Here is a 22,883-nt window from a genome sequence, read left to right as displayed (position 1 = left end):
TGTGTCCATAGAGTTGCTCATAGTAGTCCTTGAGAATTGTTTATATTTCTGTGGGATCAGTTTTAATATCACCTTTGTTCTTTCAGATTGTGCTTATTTGGATCTTCTCTTGTATTTTCTTTGTTAATCTAGCTAGGGGTTCTATCAATCTTATTTTTTTCAAAGAGCCAATTCTTGGTTTCATTGATTTTTTGGTATAGATTTTTGCATCTCAATTTCATTAAGTTGTTCTCTAATTTTAGTTAGTTCTTTTCTTCTGCTAGCTTTGGTTTGGCTTGTTGTTTTTCTTCTAGTTCCTTTAGGTGTAAAATTAGATTGTTAATTGGAGACCTTTCTAGCTTCTTGATGAAAGAGTTTAGCACTAAATAGAATCAAAAGCTAAAACCATATAATCACGTCAGTGGACATAGAAAAAGCTTTTGATAAAATCCAATGTTTCTTCATGATAAAATCCCTCAACAGACTAGGCGTTGAAAGAACATATCTCAAAATAATAAAAGCCATCTATGATAAATCCACAGCCAACATCACACTGAATAGGCAAAAGCTCAAACCATTCCCCATTTATAACTGAGACAAAGATGCCCACTCTAACCACTCCTATTCAACATAGTACTGGAAGTCCTAGCCACAGCAATCAGGCAAGAGGGAAAAAAAAACTATCCAAATAGGAAAAAAGTCAAACTATCTTTGTTGCTGATATGACTCTCTAACTGTAAAATCCTAAATATTCTGCCAAAAGACTCCTAGAATTGATAAGCAACTTTAATAAAGTTTCAGGATACAATATAAATGTACAAAAATCCGTAGCATTTCTATGCACCAACATCATCCAGGCTGAGAGTGAAATCAAGAAGACAATGCCACCTGCAATAACCACAAAGAAAATAAAGTATGCAAGAATACAGCTAACGAAGGAGATGAAAGATTCTATAAGGAGAATTACAAATTCTACAAGGAGAATTACAAAATGCTGCTGAAATAAATTAGAGATGACACAAATAAATAAATAAAATATTCCATGCTCATGGATTAGAAGAATTAATATTGTAAACAAATGGCCATACTGCCCAAAACAATTTACAGATTCAATGCCATTCTTATCAATCTACCAATGTCATTCTTCACAGAATTAGGAAAATTAGAATTAGAAAAATAGCATATTCTACAATTCATATGGAACCAAAAAAGAGCCTGAATAGCCAAAGAAATCTTAAGCCAAAAGGACAAATCCAGAGACATCTTACTATGCAACTTCAAACTATACTATAAAGACACAGTAATCAAAACAGTTCAGTATTGGAAAAAAAAAAAGACACGTGGACCAATAAAACAAAATAGAAAACCCAGAAATAAAGCCACACGCCTAGAACCATCTGTCCCTCAACAAGGCTGACAAAAACAAGCAATGGGGAAAGGACTTCCTATTCAACAAATGGTGCTAGGATAATGCGTCAGCCATATTCAGAAGATTAAAGCAGTACACCTACAAAAATTACAAAATACATATGCCATATTTTCACTATATACAAAAATTAACTCAAAATAGGTTAAAGATTTAAATGTAAGACCTTGAACTATAAAAATCCTGGTAGCCAACCTAGGAAATATTATTTTCTTAGTACTGGCCATGGCAAAGAATTTTTGGCTAAAGCCCCAAAAGTAATTGCAACAAAAACAAAAATAGACAAGTGAGACCTAATTAATCTAAAGAATTTCTGCAAAGCAAAAGAAACTATCAACAGAGTGAACATACAACCTACAGAATAGGGTAGATATTTGCAACCTATACATCCAACAAAGGTCTAATATCCAGAATCTATAGGGAACATAAATCAACAAGCAAAAAGCAAATAGCTCCATTAAAAAATAAGCAAAGGACATGAACAGACAATTCTCAAAAGAAAACATACAGGTGACCAACAAACATATGAAAAAATGCTCATAAACCAATCGTCAGAGAAACGCAAATCAGTCAGAATGACTATTATTAAAAAGTTAAAAGAACAACAGATGCTGGCGAGACTGCAGAGAAAAAGTAATGCTTATACACTGTTGGTGGAAATGTAAATTAATCCAGTTGCTGTGGAAAGCAGTCTGGAGATTTCCCAATGAACTTAAAACAGAGCTACCATTTGACCCAGTAATACCATTTCTGGGTATATACCTAAAAGAAAATAAATCATTCTACCAAAAAGAAACATGCACTTGTATGTTCATCAGTGCACTATTCACAATAGCAAAGACATGGAATCAACCCAGTTGCCCATCAATGGTAGATTGTATAAAGGAAATGTGTAGTGTGTATATGTGAACATATACACCATGCAATACTATGCAACCATAAAAAAGAATAAAATCATGTCCTCTGCAGCAATATAAATGGAGCCAGAAGTCATAATCCTAACCAAATTAATGCAGAAACACAAAACCAAATACTACATGTCTCACTTATAAGTGGGAGCTAAGCATTGAGCGCTCATGTACATAACTATCAGAACAATAGACATTGTAAATACTTAGAGGGTAGAGGGGGGTAGATTAAAGCTACATATCAGGTACTATGCTCAATAGCAGGATGACGGAATCCACAATCCAAACCTTAGCATCATTCAATATCCCCATGTAACAAACTTGCACATGTACCCACTGTATCTAAAATAAAAGTTGAAATTATTTTAGAACAAATGGACAATTACATAACAAACAAATGCATTAATAATAATGATAATAATAATAATAAAATAACTTTATGTATTAAAAAATCCATCAAAAAGGCAGGGAAAATTAAGATATTCTCACATAAAAACAGAGTGAGCTTGTTATTGACAGTCCCACCCTATAATAAATACTTAAGGGAGTTCTTCAGGCTGAAATGAAAGGACACTAGACAGAAATTAAAATCTACACAAAGAAATAAAAAACACTGGTAAAGGTAAATATGTAGGTAAATATAAATGACAGTATAAATGCATCTCCTGTGTGTAACTCCCATTTTTCTCTGATATGATTGTAAAATAAAGCAGTAATTATAGATTAATGAAGTTATATGAAATTATAAATCTTCTTTATATTGTATAAACATAGAATTTGTAACAACAACAACATAAAGCAGAGGAAAACAGCTAAATAGGAGAAAAGTTTTTTAACGCTCTAAATTAAATTCGCTTATAAACTTAATCCAGGTAAATTGTCATAAATTAAGTGGTTAATAGTAATCTCAGGGCAATTATTAAAAATAAAATCCACAAAGTTATACAGTGAAGGAAATAGCAAAGTAATTAAAATGGCACACTAGAAAATGTCCATTTAACACAAAAAGAAGCCAATAATTAATGAAGGAAGGAAAACTAGACACAAGACATATACAAACAAATAGCAAAATGTCAGTTGCAAATGTTACCCTATCAGTAATTACGTTATATATAAAAGGATTCTGTCTCTATCAGTTTCCTAAGGCTGCTGTAACAAAATACCACAAACTGGGTCATTTAAAACATCAAGAATTCATTTTCTCACAGTTCTGGAGGCCAGTAATCCGAGATCAGGGTATCAGCAGAGTTGGTTCCTCCTGGAGGCTCTGAAGGAGAAGCTATTCCACAGCTTCTCTCCTAATGTCTAGTAGCTGCCAGCAATCCTTGTTATTCCTTACCAAGGAATAGGCAGAGAATTGCCTAACTTCAGCCTCTGCCTTCACATCGTTTTCCCTTCTGTGTGTCAAATTTTTCTCCTTCTCTTTACTTACATGTAATATGATTAATTACAACAATCATTGTAATTAACCATGAAAATAGAATAAAGAATAAACATCACACAAAATAGAACACCAGTCAGTGGATTTAAGGCTCCCTCCCCCATACCCAGAATTCATCTCATCTTAAGATGTTAACTTGATTACATTTTCAAAGACCCCTTTTCCAAACAAGTTCACACCCACAGGTATAAGGTAGACATATATATATATATAGTCATAGTGGTTTGATCACTTGTGAGGGGACAACAGATCAACCCACTATGATCTCCAATTAAAAGATAGAGTTTGGTGGAATTGACTTAAAAATAAAACAATAAACTAGTATGCTGTCTATGAGAGACAACCTTGAAATTCAAAGGCATAAGTGGGTTGAAGGTAAAAGTATTGGGAAAGATATATTATGCAAACAGATTCCAAAAGGGAGCTAGATTGTCTCTCTTAATATAGGACAAAATAGATTTTAGAACAAAAAATTGTTACTAGAGACAAAGAAATTGTATAATTATAAAAGGGTCAATAGTTGAAGAAGATATACTAATTATAAACACGTATGCAAATAGCAACAGAGTCTCAAAACACATTAAGTAAAAGTTGAAAGAATTTAAGGAATAATAGAAAATTCGGCAATAAATTTTGGATATTTCAATCTCACTTTCAATGATGGATAGAAAAACTAGACAAAAGATCAGCAAGACAACAGAAGATTGAAACAGTACTATAAACCAACTAGACCTAACAGACACCTAAGCAGTACTCAACCCAACAGCAGTGGAATAAATATTCTTCTCTATCAGAAATGCTGATGAAACATTCTTTAACAGATGGTAGGCTATAAATGGTCTCAATAAATTTAAAATGACTGAAATCTTACAAAGCATTTCATAGTAGAAGGAAATTAGAAACCAAGAACAGAAGGAAATTTCGGAAATTCAAAATTATGTGTAAATTACAAAATGCATTTCTAAATAAACAATATGTCAACAAAATTTTATGGGAAATTGGGAAATACTTTGAGACAGATGAAAATGAAAACACAATATACCACAACTTATGAGATGCACTGCAAACAGTGTTCAAAGAAAAATTTATACTTTTAAGAACCTACATTAAAAATAATGATCTCCAATCAACAACCTAAATTTCCCCCTAAATTTCTAACTAATGTTCCCTCTTTAAAAATTAGAAAAAAAAATCCTCAACAAAATATTGCAAACTAAACCCAGAAACATATTTAAATATATATACACCATGACCAACTGGGATTTATGTCAGGAATGCAAGATTGGCTCACAAAACAAACATTATAATTAATCATAGTAATAGAATCAAGGATACAAAAATCCAAAACAAACACAAAAGAAGCATTTGACAAAATACAAGTTTCTGATAAAAACACTCAATATACTAGGAACAGAGGAGAACTTCCTCAACCTGATAGAGGACATCTATGAAAAACGCATACATCTATAAAAAATACATACTTAACAGTGAAATACTGAAAGTTTACCTCCTAAGAATCTTTCTCCTTTTTTCACCACTTCTATTCAACATTGTACTGGAGGTAGTATCCTGGGAAATAGGCTAGTAAAAGAAATAAAAGGAAAGAAAGAAACAAAAAACAAGGGAAATGGAAAGAAACAAGTGAATGGAATGAAACATATCTTACATATCAAAAACCATAAATCTGGCACAAATACACTATTAGAGCTTATAAAATTTAGCAAGTTTGCAAGATACAAGATCAAGATCAATGTACCAAATCAGTTGTATTTCTATACCTGAACAATGACCATTCCAAAATGAGATTTAGAGAATTAGTCCATTTAAAATACTATCACAAAGAATAAAATACTTATAAATTTAACCCATTAAGTACACGATTTGTACACCAGAAACTATAAAATATCACTGAAAGAAATAAAAGAAGGCCTAAATAAATGAAACAATATTCCATATTCACAAATTGGAAGACCTAATATCGTTAAGATTGCAATAATCCCCATATTGATCTGCAGATTTAATCAATCTATATGTAAATTCCAATCATCATTTTACAGAAACTGGCAAGCTGATACTAAAAGTCATGTATAAATGGAAGGCACTCAGACTAGCCAAATCAATCCAGAAAAAATAAAATGGAGGGATTTACTTTTTCTAGTTTCAAAACAGATTACAAATTTACAGTAACAAGGACTGTGTGAAGCTAGCATAAGGGAAAACATATAGATAAATGGAATAAAATTGAGAGTCCAGAAATAACTGTATGCATGTATTGACAATTGATTGAAAATATCAATTCTTTTCCTATCAAATTGTGCCATGAAAATTCAATAGGGAAAGGTTAGCCTTTTCAACAAATGGTGCTAGGACAACTGGTTAGCCACACACAAAACACAAATTGGGATTCCTATCTCAACATGGAAAAATCAACTCAAAATGGATCAAAAACCTAAAAGCAAGAACTAAAACTATAAAACTCTTAGAAGAAAACAAACGTACATCATAATGACCTTGAATTAGGCAATGGTTTTACAGATATGATATCCAATGCACAAGCAACCAAAGAAAAAAATAAATACATTAGACTTCATTATAAAGTAAAAACCTTTTTGCATCAAAGGACACTCACAGAATGAGAGCAAATATTTGCAAATCATATATTTGATAAGGATCTAGTCTCTGGAATATAAAAAAAAACTTCTAAAATTCAAAAAGACAAAAATATAAAGTGAAGAAAAGGTTTATTTTATGGTGGTAAAATATACATAAAAGTTATTATTTTAATTATTTTTAAGTGTACAATTAAGTGGCCAAAGGTTCATTCACCCTGTTAAATAATTCTCCCCACTATCCATTTTCAGAATGTTTTCATCATCCCAAACAGAAATTCTGTGCCTGTTATACAATTAATTTGTGGTCCCCTCTCTCCCTAGCCTCTGGTAACTTTTATTGTACTTTCTATCTCTATGAATTTGCCTCTTCTTCTTTTCTTTTCTTTTTTTTTTTTTTTTTTTGAGACAGAGTTTCACTCTCGTTGCCCAGGCTGGAGTGCAATGCCATGATCTCTGCTCACTGCAACCTCCGACTCCCGGGTTCAAGAGATTCTCTCACCTCAGCCTCCTGAGTAGCTGGGATTACAGGCACCCGCCACCACGCCCAGCAAATTTTTGTATTTTTAGTAGAGATGGGGTTTCACCATGTTGACCAGGCTGGTCTCGAACTCCTGAGTTCAGGTGATCCACCTGCCTCAGCCTCCCAAAGTGCTGGGATTATAGGTGTAAGCCACTGTGCCCTGCCAAATTTGCCTCTTTTAGGTACCTGATATACTCCTGACCTCAGGTGATCCACGCACCTGAGCCTCCCAAAGTGCTGAGCCACCACACCCTGCTGAATTTGCCCCTTTTAGGTACCCCATGTAAGTGGAATTATATATCTGTCCTTCTGTGTCTGGTTTATTTCATTTATCCTAATGCTTTCAAGTCTCATCCATGTTGTGGTATATATCACAATTTTGTTCCTTTTTAAGACTGAATAATATTCCATTGTGTGTAAATACCACATTTTGTTTATCAATTTACCTCTTGGTGGATTGTGAATATTGTTGCTATGAACATTGGTGTACAAGTATTTGTTTGAGATCTTGCATTAATTTTTTTCTGAGTATATACAAAGGAGTAAAATTGCTTCATCATATGGCAATTCTATGCTTCATTTTTTGAAGAATCATGGCAAAGAATTTAAATTGACATTTCTCCAAAGAAGGTACACAAATGTTTAATAGGCACATAAAATGGCTCAACATCATCAGGCATAAGGAAAATGCAAATAAAAAACACGATGAGATGTCACCAAACAGAATTTTTTTTTAATGAAACTCAACAACACCTACTACTAAGGAGAAGGTGGAGGCAACTGGATCCCTCATCCATTACTGGTGGGAATGTAAAATGGTACCGACACTTTGGAAACAGTTTGCCATTTGTTATAAAGTTAAACGTATATTTGCTATATGAGGCAGCAATCCTACTCCTGGGTATTCACCCAAAAATAATGAAGACATAGCCACAAAAGACCCGCACAACTATGTATATAGGAAGCTTTATTCATAACACCAAACTGAAAATAACCCAATGTCTCTCACTTAGGAATGGATACAACATTGTGATACATTGATGCAATGAAATACCACTCAACAATAAAATGAACTACTGATATACACATAAACAGGGATGAATCTCAAAAACATTAAGCTAAGTAAAAGAAGAGCTAGACCAAAAGGCTGCACACTGCACGATTTCCTTTATATGACAGTCTGGAAATGGAAAAACTACAGGGACAGAAAACATAACAATAGTAGAAGATGGAGGTGTAGGACTCTTTGAGGTGACAGAAATATTCTATATGGTAATCCTAGTTGTGGCCATACGGCTACACTTTTGTCAAAACTCCAAGAACTGTCCCTATAAAATGTGAATTTTACTACATATAAACAATACCTTAACATACCTAACAAAAGAAAAGAAAAATCCTCCAGAAACATAACACTACATATGTGTTCCTATATCAGTGCATTAGATATTTTATTTTCTGTCATTTTTTCTCTCCAACAGAAAAGACAAACACTGAGGTGGGAGAGCAGTGACTCTCAGATGCTGTAACTGGACTATTCCTTAAATCTCATTTTCACAAAAATGAGCCAAAATAAATGATACACTGGTGACTTGGCGGCACAAAGAAGAGAAAAAGCAGACAAAATAACATGACATGATTTCATTTGTTGAAATTTATGAAGTAATTTATTTATAATGATTACAGCTGTGTAAATACCCATAATCAGGCTTACAAGGGCCTTATGCAAACTCCATTCTTTGTGCATCCAATTTTCTCCCTGAGAACGTGAACCCAGGGGAGTTGAACGTACACAAGAAGCTTGAAAGAGCACAGACTTTCAGGACAAGACTCAGCCAGCACCAAAACATATTGCTTGGTAGATTACCAAAGCTAAGCCCAACTTCCACTTGAAAATGTAACTCAAGACACATTTACTATATAAAACTCGAATTGCTTATTGCTTATAAGCCTCTTTGAAAATGTCAATATTGCTTATCAGTGTTTGAGATTATAGGAGAGACTGAAGCTAGGAAAAATGTGTTCCGTTTGGTGCTTTCATCATACACTATTTTCTTCCATTCTCATCAGCCTATAATAGAGATTTATGGGCTCCATTTAGTATAATAATAAACAAATTATCTTTAAATCAAGGATCAGCTGTTTGAGTTGAACAGATAACATCTGCTGCAAATCATATAGTGGGAGCAGACCTAGTCTGAGTTATACACACCCTCCCTTCTCTTCCTTATCCCCTTTGTTGCCTGCCCTGTTGTTCTTCTTATTTTAATGCCAGTCAACATCCCATGGCTGATTTGGGAGAGAGAGGTGGAAGGAAGAGGAGATCATCTCAGGCAATTTACCACCATCAAAGAATTAGAATTCACCACATTCACACTGTGAATGCATTACCATCTTTTACTTTAGATGATATTGACAATCTGTGAGATGAAGAGAAAGAAGAGTTTCAGGGTAATTGGTAGCTAACAGTTGAGGTAATTGTTCGAAAAGTATTGCTGATTACCTTAAATTTTCAATAAGCTATCTGCTCTTTAAGCTATAATCCACCATTCTCATATCTAAAAGTCTGCAACATCCTTACATTAAAGGTGTCTAAGAACTGTATGGTTCAGATCTTTGCCCTCCTCATTATTAACTTTAACCAAAGATTGATTTTGAAAGAAAATAAAATATCACAGGCAGAAAGTTTGTGTTATCTCTAACTTAATTACTCATACTTGGGTCATTTAATGTATTCGATCATTATTTATTTAAAGAACATAAAGCTGGTGTGACTTGTGATCTGTAGAATATAACAGATATAACAGATCTAACGTCCAGTCCACTCTTTCATTTAACAGATATTGGCTGGTCACCTCCCAGGCTGGTTGTGAGAGATGACAGTCAACAAGATAGGTGAATTGCACATCCTTCATGGAATGTAATATTCTAGAGCAAACAGGGAAATAAGAGCAAAACATATACAAAGGAGGTAAGAAGAGAGCAAGGTGAAAAATCAAAGAAATATGTAACCAAGTAAAAAAGACAATGGCCTGAGACCTAAGAAAGATTGAGTTCAGGAGACAACCTGCATCTCCCTCAATTGCTAATGCCTGAAAGGCATTGGTATGGTATAGCTTTACAGCTGGAAGGGTAGAGAGACAACTGAGTCTATGTAAAATGGTTCTTCATTGTACATATATTCTACATATAAGAATAGCAGGTTCCAAGAGAAAATCCAGGCTACTCCTGGCCACATACAAAGTTTTCGGTGGGCACCTATGCCCTCAGCACACTGCAAGAATTGAGTAAAATTTGGAGTCATCTCATGCAATGGATCTTTGTGACACCCCACTTTCTTTCTCCCCCACCTCTAAACTTCTTTTGAATTCTTCTGCCAACTTTGAGACAATTGCTTGTGGAGTCATGCTCACCATTGCTTTGGAGAAGTCTTCTAGACACAGGCTTTAAGCCTGTCTAACCACCTCCATCCTGTATTTCTCCGGGTAGTCCTTTGTGGCTCAGAGGAACAACATCTTCAATGATTGCATTTGCTGACATTGGCATAGTATGTCACTGGACACAGAACACCTTAATGGACAATATTGCATTTGATTCTCATAATACTGCTAAGCAGATATTATTATTTCCACATTATAAAAGAGGAATTAGGCCTTGGGAATTAGGCCACATGGTCTATCCAAGTTCATATACCTGCTTCTAAATGGCAAAGCTGTAGCTTAATTCCTGGCAGAATGACTATCTGTTCTGTTTACTCTGAACTAAGGGGGTCCCAGGAAGTGGGACTTTTAGTGCTAAAACCAGAATAGTCCCAATCAACCCAGGTCATTTGGTAACCCTACTACCAAATCTATTTAATTTCATGTTTAGTATATGAGAGCAGGACTCTGGGGTTTGCTCTTTCCCCAGGTTCTAGGGCAAATCATTTTAATTGACCAGTGATCCCAGAGATATATAATGAGTCACCACCCCTGCCACCCATCAGACTCCGGCAGCTGTGTTTTTCAGTGCCACATGGTTGGATGGCCATGCTTTGAAAATACAAACCTAACAAGAAGATATTAAACTTTAAAATAGCAGAGCAGGCTCCAAATATTCCTGTCCCACCCACTTTTCAGCAGTTTCTGGGCTCTTCTTTGCCTAATGGGAGCATTGGCTTGAGAAGAGGAAGCGAGTTATTTTTAAAGTTTTGCACACATCTCATCAGAGTTTGTGACAATGCACCATTCATGTGGGTTAATCATTACTGTGGGTGTCCCAGGAGTGACAGTGAGCAATTTTATGAAAACTTTATAGTCAGTAACATTACTCCCATGGCGTGGCAGAGAAAGGAGCAAGGCAAAGCTGAACAGCTCCTCCCTGTCACTTGAGATTGAGGAAAATGCAACACTGACAAATATCAAATTGTAAGGAAAGAAAACGAGTAAGCTCCTTTTGAAACAATTTTAGTGGAATTATACAAAGAAGTTAGAAAGATGACTAGAGAAAGCATTCTAGATAAAAATTATTTAATTAGTTTTAAAGTTTTTAAGTTGTATATGTTTTAAAATATGTAAGAAAACCATGTTTCTCTTAATAACAACAAAGAACATTATGTTGAAAATCTATAACATGTCAGATACTCCTCTCAGGATTTTACTGTATTGATTACTTACAATACCTGTATTAAATCATCATCGTATTAAGGAGTTGAAGATACTTTGTGTATTGCTTCCATTTTCACAGTTGGGGAAACTATACACAGAGTGGTTCAAAAACTAGAACAGAAACACATTCAGTGCAAGATGGAGCTGGGATTTGACCCCAGGCTGTCTGACTCCAGAGCTGATATGCCTAAGCACCATACTACATTTCCAGGGTACAAAAAATTTCTGTCCACCACGACTGCTACTAAAATCTCCAGATATTCACAGACATAAATAAACTATGAGCAGAAGAATAGTTTGCTTATAGGAGAAGATTTGAAGTGCAGCTCTTTGGCAGGAGGGTGAAGCCCTGTGACTTGGTTCTCTCAGTGTTTCCTGATAGTGAAATTCAATCAAAAAGGAGCCTGCCCAGATGCTCTTATTTGTATTTAATTAAAAATTGTTCTCTATGAAGCTTTTCCTTAGAATATATACACATGATTTCTAGATTAAATAGTAGCAAAGTAACTGAGCCTGCCATGTATTTTTCTATATTTTATTAAAATACCCACAAATATAAACAAATTAAAGAAAAAAACAACACTGGAAATAACAATGCAAACGAAAGTTAAGAGAAGACCAGATGCCATGTGGGAAGGGAATTTCTACTAACTACAACCAAAATGGGTTGGGTTAGGGACTTTATTTTTAGACTACACAATACTTGCTCTATACTCAGAGCAAGTTCAAAATAGGCCGAGAGAAGACAAAAGAAGACTGATTCATTCTCACTCTTCGTATTACATCCTAGATGAAGGGGCTGCGTGATTCTGAAAGATGGGAAGCCATGTCCCAAAAGCTAAGAAGTCATGCCCTGAGCTATCCTGAGGGTTCTCCCTCCACCTTGGGCCCCACCTGCATCTTTTTTACTTCATCCTTAGGAAACTGTGGCTTCCAGCATGCACTGTGGCAGAAGGTAGAGTGGGAGGCTTAGAGACAGGTTGTGTCCTGAAATGTTTAGTTATATAAGGGTAAGCCTTGGAAGACAGGGTAGAAACGGAAAGAACCCTGCCCAAGGACCTTCAGGATGAACCATTTTGGGTGTGAGAGTGGAGGAAAGTAAATTGGGAGAGGTAGAAAAGTGTTTGAATCTATCTCTGGCTTGGTTTGATGCCAGAAGGAAAAGGTAGGCCATAAAGCCAGTCAACCCCCATTTTAATTGGAAAACATTTGAACTCATCATGCAATATCAACTGTTTTTCCTTTAACATATAGGATTAAAGGGAAAACAGTTTCATAAAAATATATACATATATGAAAAATGATTCTAGAATTCACAACAAAATTTGGAGTATATATATTCATTTCTTTCCATGAAAGAAGGCAAGTAATCAATAAACTGAAACTGGGAAAATAAGTACAATTCTCAACGAGGGGGATCAAAATAGATTCAAGAAAGTCTGGCTAAAATAAAATTTAAGAATAAATGAAAGTGGAAAATTCAATTTTAAATAAAATAAAGTTAAAAATAAAGATGAATAAAGAGCATTATGGTAACTGCAGAAAATGAAAGCACTGAGGATCTTGCAGTCCAGAGAAGACAAGCAGAGGAAATGATGCCAGCAGTACAGTGGACTAAGCACCATGTTAATCCTATACACAGAATGATATAAAAGGACAAAGCCAGGCACTTGACTCAGTCTAAGTCTTCCTGGAAGATGCTACACCCAAGCTGAATCTCCAGAGCTGAGTAGGAGTTACTCACAGAAAGAATATAGCTGATAGAACTGATAATACAAACACAGCAGGGAAACAAGAAGTAGTTTATACATGATGAATATTGCTAAGTCATAAATAGTAAGCTAGGGAGTGGTGAGAGACGAGACAGTAAAAGGTAAGTAAAGGCAGGCCATAGATTCTTTCTTATGTAAGGAAGTAACCTTTAGTAGGTTTGAAGCAGAGAATGGAATGATAATATTATAGACCACTGGGAAGGTGTTTGGAAATATAGAATTTAAGGAAGCAAGAAAAATTAAAGAACAGGAAGTAGGCTGTGAAAGTGGTCCCTATTATAAATAATGGCAGCCTGAATTCATGCAAGAGTATCACAGATGGAAATTGGGGGTTGAATTCAAAAAAAGTTAAGGAGATGATATTCAGGGTTTATTAAAATCCTTGATGTTTGTCTAGGGGAGGCTTTTAGCTTGGGACATAATTAGTTCCAATAATTACAAATGGGCCTACAGGAGTAGAGACCCATTGGAGGGGGAAGAGGAGTACAGTTTTAAGCAGTATGATTTTGATATTCTTCTTGGCATCAAGAAGACATATTTAGCAAGAAGTTGAATATATGACTCTAAAGTCTAGGAAAGCAGTCAAGGCTAGATAAAATTTTGTGGGTCACCAACACATAGAAAATGTTTAAACCCATGAGAATGAGTAAAACCATTGGAAAGAAAGCAATGAGAAGAGTAGTGAACTCAGGACAGCAGACTGAGAAACACCAAGTACAAACAGAAGGCAGAGAGATCCTAAACTGAAAGTAAAAAATAAGTCAAAACGTCCAGGACCACTAGGGATGTATGGGCTGCAAACGTCAAAGAGGTGTTACGTTTCAAGAAGAAGAGGGCAATTCGTAGTGTTATATGTAGCAAAAGCAAGGGGTGGTAGGTAAGGGGTACCATAGTCTTAGTATCAGGAGATGTCCAATGGCATTAGCAAGTGGGCTTTTCAAAGAGGAGTGAAAAAGAAGCCCAGACTCAGTGGCTTAAGTTAGCTGATAAGGGGAAAGTGTTTGGATAGAAGAACTAGAAGGAAATGTGGGCTCAAGAAAAAGCATTTTCAGAATTAAGGGGACTTAGCCAAATTTATAAACTCTTCTGAAGGAATTATTTGGAGGAACAGGTCAAAGGTAAACTTGATGGAGCAGTTCTAAGAGGAAGCAGGAGGGGAAAATATAATGCAACCTCGTATCTGTTCCAGCAGGCTTAGATTTAGCTCTCTGCCTGTTCTCAGAGCAGGGTGTCCCAAAGTTTAGTATGCATCAAATTACCTAGAGTCCTCACTAAAACACAGACCTATGGCCCCAGACCCAGAGATTTTGATTTAGGAGGTCAAGGCTGGACCCAAGAATGAGTTGTTTCTAGCAACTTCCAGGTGATATTGATGCTGCTGATCAAGGAGTCACATGTTAAATGTTTTTCTTTTCCTCAAAATTATGCTTTTTCCTCCTCTGTGCCTTATTCACCCTGTTCTATCTGAAAGGTCATCTCTAATATTACCTATAGTTTTCTGTCAGCTCTCTAACATTTTTAACAAGTGCTATGTCCTTCATAAAGTCCTTTGCAGTTTATCCCAAGTAGATGTTGATGTCCTACATCTATCTGTAGGACCACATTGTTATATATTTGATAACTTCTTTTTCCCAGTATTTTTCATTATGGTTATGTGTCTACTTCTCATCACTTCTAATAAACTATAAGTTCATCGAGGGCAAGGATTATCACATCTTTTTTGCAGTCTGTCTCACATGTGACTCTATCTGAACTGCAAGCTAAAAAAATTGCACACATGATGTTTAGAATGCAATTATCAGCCTATTCTATGAAGCCAATTTTGCATTTCTAATTCAGCTGGAAGAAGGCAACTGCTGTGTCTGCAACAAAAACATTGTAGCAAGCTGAAAATTTATGTTTCTAGGACAAAGATTCTCAATAGCTCAAAATGCAAAAATCTTAGTTCTTTGGGGCTGGTTTCTCACTCCTCTAGTTACTGATATTGAACTTCACTGATGCATTTTGCTAGGTTATGAAGCAGATATAACCAGAGGGAGAACACGTTTGAACTCAAGGTTTAATCCAATTCCAACCAGAGCTCTACTGTATGCATTATTTATCAACAGCATTTAAGTGCCCACAGTGAGCCAGCCCTGACTTGGCTCTATAAATAAACCATGTCATACTTGGTTCCTGTCCTCCAAGTTTTCACACTCAAAGGAGGAAAAATGAGAGCATAAATACAGTTTTCATCAAGGTAATTATGACTAAATGGCATTTAGATAATTGGCCAACCAGGACAATAAGCCATTTAAACCTAGGAGGTAAAAGGTACTGTGGGGAGCGCTAAGCCCTTCTGGCACAGTTTTTTTTTCTTTTCTTTTTCTTTTCTTTAAAGCTTTTGCCTTCTAAGAGTATAGAGATTCTTTTACTTAGTTCTGTTTCAACTCAGCTATGAAAGGGAAGACCTGTAGGTAAGGAAGTCTTAGCTGAGTGAGAAGAAGGCCTCTAACTGTGTCTTTGTCTAATAGATAATCATAGAATCACAGGAATTAAAAGAAATTTAGTGAACAAGTATGACAAACTTCCATTTCTATCCCTTAAAGGACAGTTTTATTTTGTGTGGTAAGAGAGGTACAAGGAAATAACTATGTTGGTGCTTGGAGTAGCCCATAATCTGGGGCATCTCAGTGATAACTGCTGAGAAAGAAGCAAGAAATGAAGTGACAATGTTGTATTATGGAAGAGACCAAATGCAGTGATGTGATCTGAACATTACAGAAAAGACTCAATGCTGTGTGTGTTCCCAACAAAGAAAGAAAGAGACCCCATGAATAGTGGGAAAGTAAGAATTTAGTGGATGTGGTGGGATATGACTGAAAAATAACAGAGGTAGATGTTGTAAAGGAAATCCTGGATTTGTAATAAGCAGGAAGAACTAGGAATATTGAGCCTGGAGACAGGTTAATGCCTATGTATACATCCCATTGGAACAATGTGTAGTATAAGCATAATGGTTGTGTGATCCCAATGAATAAAATGCCATTTGAGATAAATGATCTGTCCAAAGATAAGGTCCTAAAGAAAGAAGGTTTTCTGTGAAAGAGGGAAAGAAGAAAAATATGAACAACGAGTAGAAAAATGAAGGCCAGATGCAAAATCAAAGCAGAAAAGACCTTAAATAAAGAATGTGTACTGAGTTGCTTCTGAGAGACTGAATACACAAACAGACAATGACCAGGCTGTGTGTAAAAATAGAACTCTTACCCACAACCTGAAGCAACTGCTGCTGGAAGCCAAACCACAGCCTCTGTAGCAATTGGCTGAAAATGGCCAGGACTTGATTAATAACTGTCAGCCTCCCTAAATTTGGCCTCTGCTTCCAATGTGAAAACAACTGGAGAAAGCCAAATACACCCCGCCGTAACCCATTCTGTAGGATACCCCACATCTATTTAGCTCACCTCCAGCTTCCTCATGCCAGCAGCCTCCAATCAGTGCACACCTGAAGCCCTCCCTTTTTTCTAACTCCAGAGCTTTCCCACTCCTCTACCTACCTTTGAGTCTCTGCCAAATGCAAATGATGTTGATTCTCTTGCCAGAGCAAGCTCTGAATAAGTAGCCTTCACTTGCTCTCATTTAAGTGGTCTTTGCTTATTTTCACGCAGCTATTCAAGCATCACAGTTCTGGGTGCTAAAATTAATGACAAGACAGAAAAAAAGACTTCTGCCCTGATGGGACTAATATTCTATCAGGAAACACAGACAATAAGAAACCAGATAAATTAAGGAAGTATTACGATGACAAAATGTTACGAAGAAAATAGAATCAGATGATGGGAAAGAGGGACGGATAATGTTAGATTGAATAGTAAAGGAAGGCCTCCTAGAGGAGGTGATGTTTCAGCTGAAAACTTAGAGGTAAAAAAGAGCTGGCTTTGTGAAGAGCTAGGGGAAGAGAGACTCCAAGTTGAGAGAACAGTAAATAGAAAATCTGCCAGGGCAAAGTACCCTTGGTTTGTTTGAGAAAGAGAAAAAGCCAGGATGGCAGGGATGCCAGAAGTGCAGGGTAGATGGAGATGATTCTGGAGAGGTGAGAGGGGCTGGACCCCATGAGGCTGAGGCGGGACATTCTTTCTGTGCTGAGATGGCATTGGAAGGTTTTAGGCAGGAACACTTGAGTTCCCAAGACAAGTGGAAAGGTACAAGCAGAACTTTTTAAATGCTCCTTTCCAGTCAATTACCACTATTGAGTCAGAGCAGTTCATCCTAAAGATTTCAAGTGTTTATAGTGATAACAGAATTGCTGCTGGGATAATAGTGCTTCAGTGTAATTAAGCACTTCTGGTCTTCCATCATGAGACGCAACAAGCATCAGCCCTTTCTCCAGATCTCACGCACAGCTAATAATGGACAATGCATCAATACCCTCTTCCTACCACCCTAGGACTATTTTATGAGGACGCTGAAAGCTTTAATAAACCCTCTTAAATAATTTCTTTATGAGGCAGGGAATTAGAAGAGCTGAGCATGAAATAGGTTAGGGTCTGTCAACAAAGGGGGCACCATTGTTTTTATGACTTCTACCAGTGGTCTCTGTGTGTAAAACTCTAATTAGCTAGAATATTGATGTCATATGTGGTTGCATCGATCTGTTCTCTAAATAGCAGCCATCACTTTGCTCAGATGGGGACTTTGCTCAGATTGTTAAGTCACAAAAGTCATTACAGGTAATGAGCCAAATTCTGCCATCATGAAGCCTGCCCCATCACTGGAAATAGGCTCCTTCAAAGGCTAAACGCACTCATTTTCACCAGTCAGGCCTAATCCACAAATTTCCAAGTCCACAGGGAAAAATAAGTGTCATGGAGGGATGATGTTTGTAATTGCTGCCACAGTCTGATGTATAACTATAGAACAGTTCAAATATCAGCACAATCCTCTTTTATGAGTTCCACTGCACATTCTAGACAAAGATAAGTGCAGTACATAATGATGCAACAAAAACAACATCATCTGATGCTCATGGCCAGTAATGTCAGGAAGGACTCTCTCTTTAAAATCAGTTAATCACTGGAAATAGCATCCTTATCTGGCCAGTGTGTCTCTGTGTATCAGTTGCAAACCTCAAATGGGCAAGTAAAAAGAGATGAGAAGGGAAACAGGTACAGCTGATATGGTTGAACCCAGCCAGCATCTCATTAAACTTGTCTTCTCTCTATCCTAAGCCCATTGCTAGATGATGTTCCCAGCATTCCTTGCCTTTAGATATGGCCACATCATAGAGTCTTAGTCAATGGAATGTGAGTAGAAATGAAGCCTATCACTTCCAGACCTGGCCTTTAAACTGCACTACCACCACCACATGTGTTCCTTAATGCTCTCTTTATCTTGCCTTGGCTTGATGCTGATGAACAGCACAATCTTAGAAAGTATTTTGGAAATATAAAAGTCACAAAATAGGAAAAGCTTGGGGCCCTGAAAAAGTACATGATGGAGGGCTGCCTGCCAAATGGGAAGTGTTTGTTATAGACTAATAGCAACAAGGAATACATTTCTATTATTTTAACTCTTGGAGATATTGAATGTATCAGTTATACCTGCTAGCATTAGCCTAACATAATGGGTCTCTGATGAGCAAAACCAGACCTTTGTAGAATTCACGTGCATATACGTGCTTGGGATATATTTATCACCTTAGGGTTAAAAACTGCCATGCCCAGGTGATACTACAGCAATGCTTTTAACAGCTTTGTTGAGGTTTAACTGACACAGCATACAATTCACACATTGAAACTATACAGTTTGATGATTTCTAGTAAAGATATTCAGTTGTGTAGAATACTTTCATCAACCTTGAAGTTGCCTCATTTCTGCTTGCAATCAATCCATGCCCCTATCCTCAGCCCAGGCAAGTACAAATATGCTTTTAGTATTTCTGGCATTTATCACTTAGTATAATGTTTTGATATTCATTTATATTGTTACATGTTTCAGCGGTTTGTTCTTTTTCATTACTACATAATACTCCATTTTATGAATGCACTAAATTGTGTTTATCCAATCACCATTGGATGGACATTGGACTGTTTCCAGTTTGGGATTATTAATTGAAATGCTGCTATAAGCACATCAAAAAGTGAATCCACCATAATCAAGTAGGCTTCATCCCTGGGATGCAAAGTTCATTCAACATATGCAAACCAATAAATGTGAATCATCACATAAACAGAACTAAAGACAAAAACCACATGATTATCTCAATAGATGCAGAAAAGACTTTTGATAAAATTCAACACCCTTTCATGTTGAAAACTCTCAATAAACTAGGTATTGAAGGAACATACCTCAAAATAATAAGAGCCACATATGACAAACCCACAGCCAATATTATACTAAATGGGCAAAAGCTAGAAGCATTCCCCTTGCAAACTGACACAAGACAAGGATGTCCCCTCTTACCACTCCCATTCAACATAGTATTGGAAGTCCTGACCAGAGTAATCAGGCAAGAAAAGGTAATAAAGGACATCCAAATAGGAAGAGAGGAATTCAAACTATCTCTGTTTTCAGATGACAAAATTCTATATCTAGAAAACCCCATAATCTCAGCCCAAAAGCTCCCTCAGCTGATAAACAACTTCAGCAAAGTTTCAGGATAAAAAGTCATTGTGCAAAAATCACTAGCATTCCTATACACCAACAACACCCAAGCCGAGAGCCAAATCAGAAAGGCAATCCCATTCACAATTGCCACAAAAATAATAAAATACCTAGGAATACAGCTAACCAAAGAAGTGAAAAATCTCTACAATGAGAATTACAAAGCACTGCTCAAAGAAATCAGAGACAACACAAACAAATGAAAAAACATCCTATGCTCATGGATAGGAAAAACCAATATCATTAAAATGGCCATACTGCCCAAAGCGATTTACAGATTCAATGCTATTCCTATCAAACTACCAATGACATTATTCACAGAACTAGAAAAAACTATTGTAAAATGTTTACGGAACCAAAAAAGAGCCAGAATAGCCAAGGCAATCCTAAGCAAAAAGAACAAAGCTGAAGGCATCACATTACTTGACTTCAGAGTATACTACAGGGCTACAGTAAACAAAACAGCATGGCACTGGTACAAAAACAGACACATAGACCCACGGAACAGCATAGAAAGCCCAGAAATGAGGCCACGAACCTACAACTATCTGATCTTTAACAAAAGTGACAAAAACAAGCAATGGCGAAAAGAATCCCTAGTTAATAAATGCTGCTGGGATAACTGGCTGGCCATATGCAGAAGATTTAAGCTGGACTCCTTCCTTATACCATACGTAAAAATCAACTCAAAATGAATTAAAGACTTAAATGTAAAACTCAACACTATAAAAACCCTTGAAGACAACCAAAGCAATACCATCCCGGATATAGGAACCCGCAAAGATTTCATGACAAAGACACCAAAAGCAATTCTAACAAGAGCAAAAATTTTCAAGTGGGATATAATTAAACATAAGAGCTTCTGCACAGCAAAAGAAACAATCAACAGAGTAAACAGACAACCTACAGAATGGATGAAAATATTTGCTAACTATGCATTTGACAAAGGACTAATATCCAGCATCTATAGAGAACTTAAACAAATTTACAAGAGAAAAATAGCTTCATTAAAAAGTGGGCAAAAGACATGAACTTCTCAAAAGAAGACATACATGTGGCTAATAAGCCTATGGGAAAAAAGCTCAATATCACTGATCATTAGAGAAATGCAAATCAAAACCACAGTGAGATACCATCTATACCAGTCAAAATGGATATTATTAAAAAGTCAAAAAATAACAGATGCTGGCGAGGGTGCAGAGAAAAAGAAACACCTATAAACTGTTGGTAGAAGCATAAATTAGTTAGACCATTGTGGAAAGCAGTATGGCAATTCTCAAAAAGCTAAAAGCAGAACTACCATTTGATCCAGTGTCCCATTGGGGGTATATATCCAGGGGAATATAAATTACTATAACAACACATGCATGTGAATGTTCCTTGCAACGCTATTCACAATAGCAATGACATGGAATCAACCTACATACTCATCAGTGACATATTGGATAAAGAAAATGTGGTACATTTACACCACGAAATACTATGCAGCCATAAAAAAAAGAATGAGATCATGTGTTTTGCTGGAACGTGAATGGAGCTGGAGGCTATTATCTTTAGCAAACTAATGCAAGAACAAAACCAAATAGTGTGTGTTCTCACTCAATAAGTGAGAGCTAAATGATGAGAACTCATGAACACAAAGAAGGGAACAACAGACCTTAGAGTCTACTTGAGGGTGGAGGGTGAGAGGAAGGAGGGGAGCAGAAAAGGTAACTATTGGGTATTAGGCTTAATACCTAGGTGATGAAATAATCTGTACAACAAACCCCCATGACATGAGTTTACCTATGTAACAAACCTGCACAGGTAACCTCAAACCTAAAATAAAAGTTTTTTAATACAAAATAATAATAAATAAAATGCTGCTATATCTGTCTTCATGCGGACATGTTCTAATTTCTCCAGGTTAGATGCCTAGGAGCTGAATTGCTGGATTGTATTAACTGCCATTTTACGGCCAACAGGAGCCTTCTATGACTGCCTTAGATAGAGTCTCTTCCTTGTTATTTCTAAATATATATTTTTTTCATATTTGAAATACTGCATTTATAACCTTGAATTCATTGAGTTTTTTTGTTTGTTTGTTTTATTCACATCTCTCTCTTTGCTAACTAGACTGTGATCTCCTTAAAGGTCAAAAACACACTTTTTATGGGAATGTTTAGAATAGTGGCGAGTGCTCAGTAAGTGTTTAAAAATAAATAGCCAAAATCCTTGACATAAATAAGCTATTGTATAGTTAGAGTACCGGATTGTGTTATATCAACTAGGCTTATCCTACGAAGTATGTTCTCCAGAATTATTTATTTGATCTCAGTTAGAGTTGGCCAAATGAAGAACATGCATGGGATTTGGAAGGAGGAAGTGAAACAGAAGCCATTACTCCTTAAAGGTCACGATGCTGAGAGCTGCAGTGAACACAGCAGAAGTGCCTGGCAGGCCCAGCTTATCCACATCTCCTCCGCTCCTTGTCCCACTCCTCTTCCTTGCTGCAGAAACTGCTGGCCAGTGGTATCCCATGTCCAGCACCAGATGCCCACCAGATGCTGGGCTTTGGATCCACGAAAGTGAGGTCTTCAAAGCAGCAACAGCTTCCCATAGGCCTCTCCTTCTTTTATCTGTCCTCCCACATTGATGGCCAGATGCCCTTGGCTACAGAATGTTCCTGCAAGTTCTGATGTCACCACACCAGTGCTGCAATCAGAGAAGTTAGTAGCTAATCTTCTGATTCTCTAATTCCTCCCTCCAGAACTGCACTTCCAGTTCTTGCCACATATGAGTAAGATCTAATTCCCGTAATAAAGGCCTCATTTAGTATTACTCATAGTATCTCTCTCTTCCTGGCTGAACCCTAACTGATACAGTCCTCCAGGCATGAGCCATATGTAAACCATTCTTCTGAGAGCCCAGTGTTGTGGCCTGGAGCCTCTGAAAAGC

This window comes from Pan troglodytes, chromosome 21, assembly GCF_028858775.2.
Source record: "Pan troglodytes isolate AG18354 chromosome 21, NHGRI_mPanTro3-v2.0_pri, whole genome shotgun sequence".
Lineage (NCBI taxonomy): Eukaryota > Metazoa > Chordata > Mammalia > Primates > Hominidae > Pan > Pan troglodytes.
This window is presented reverse-complemented; position numbering follows the sequence as displayed.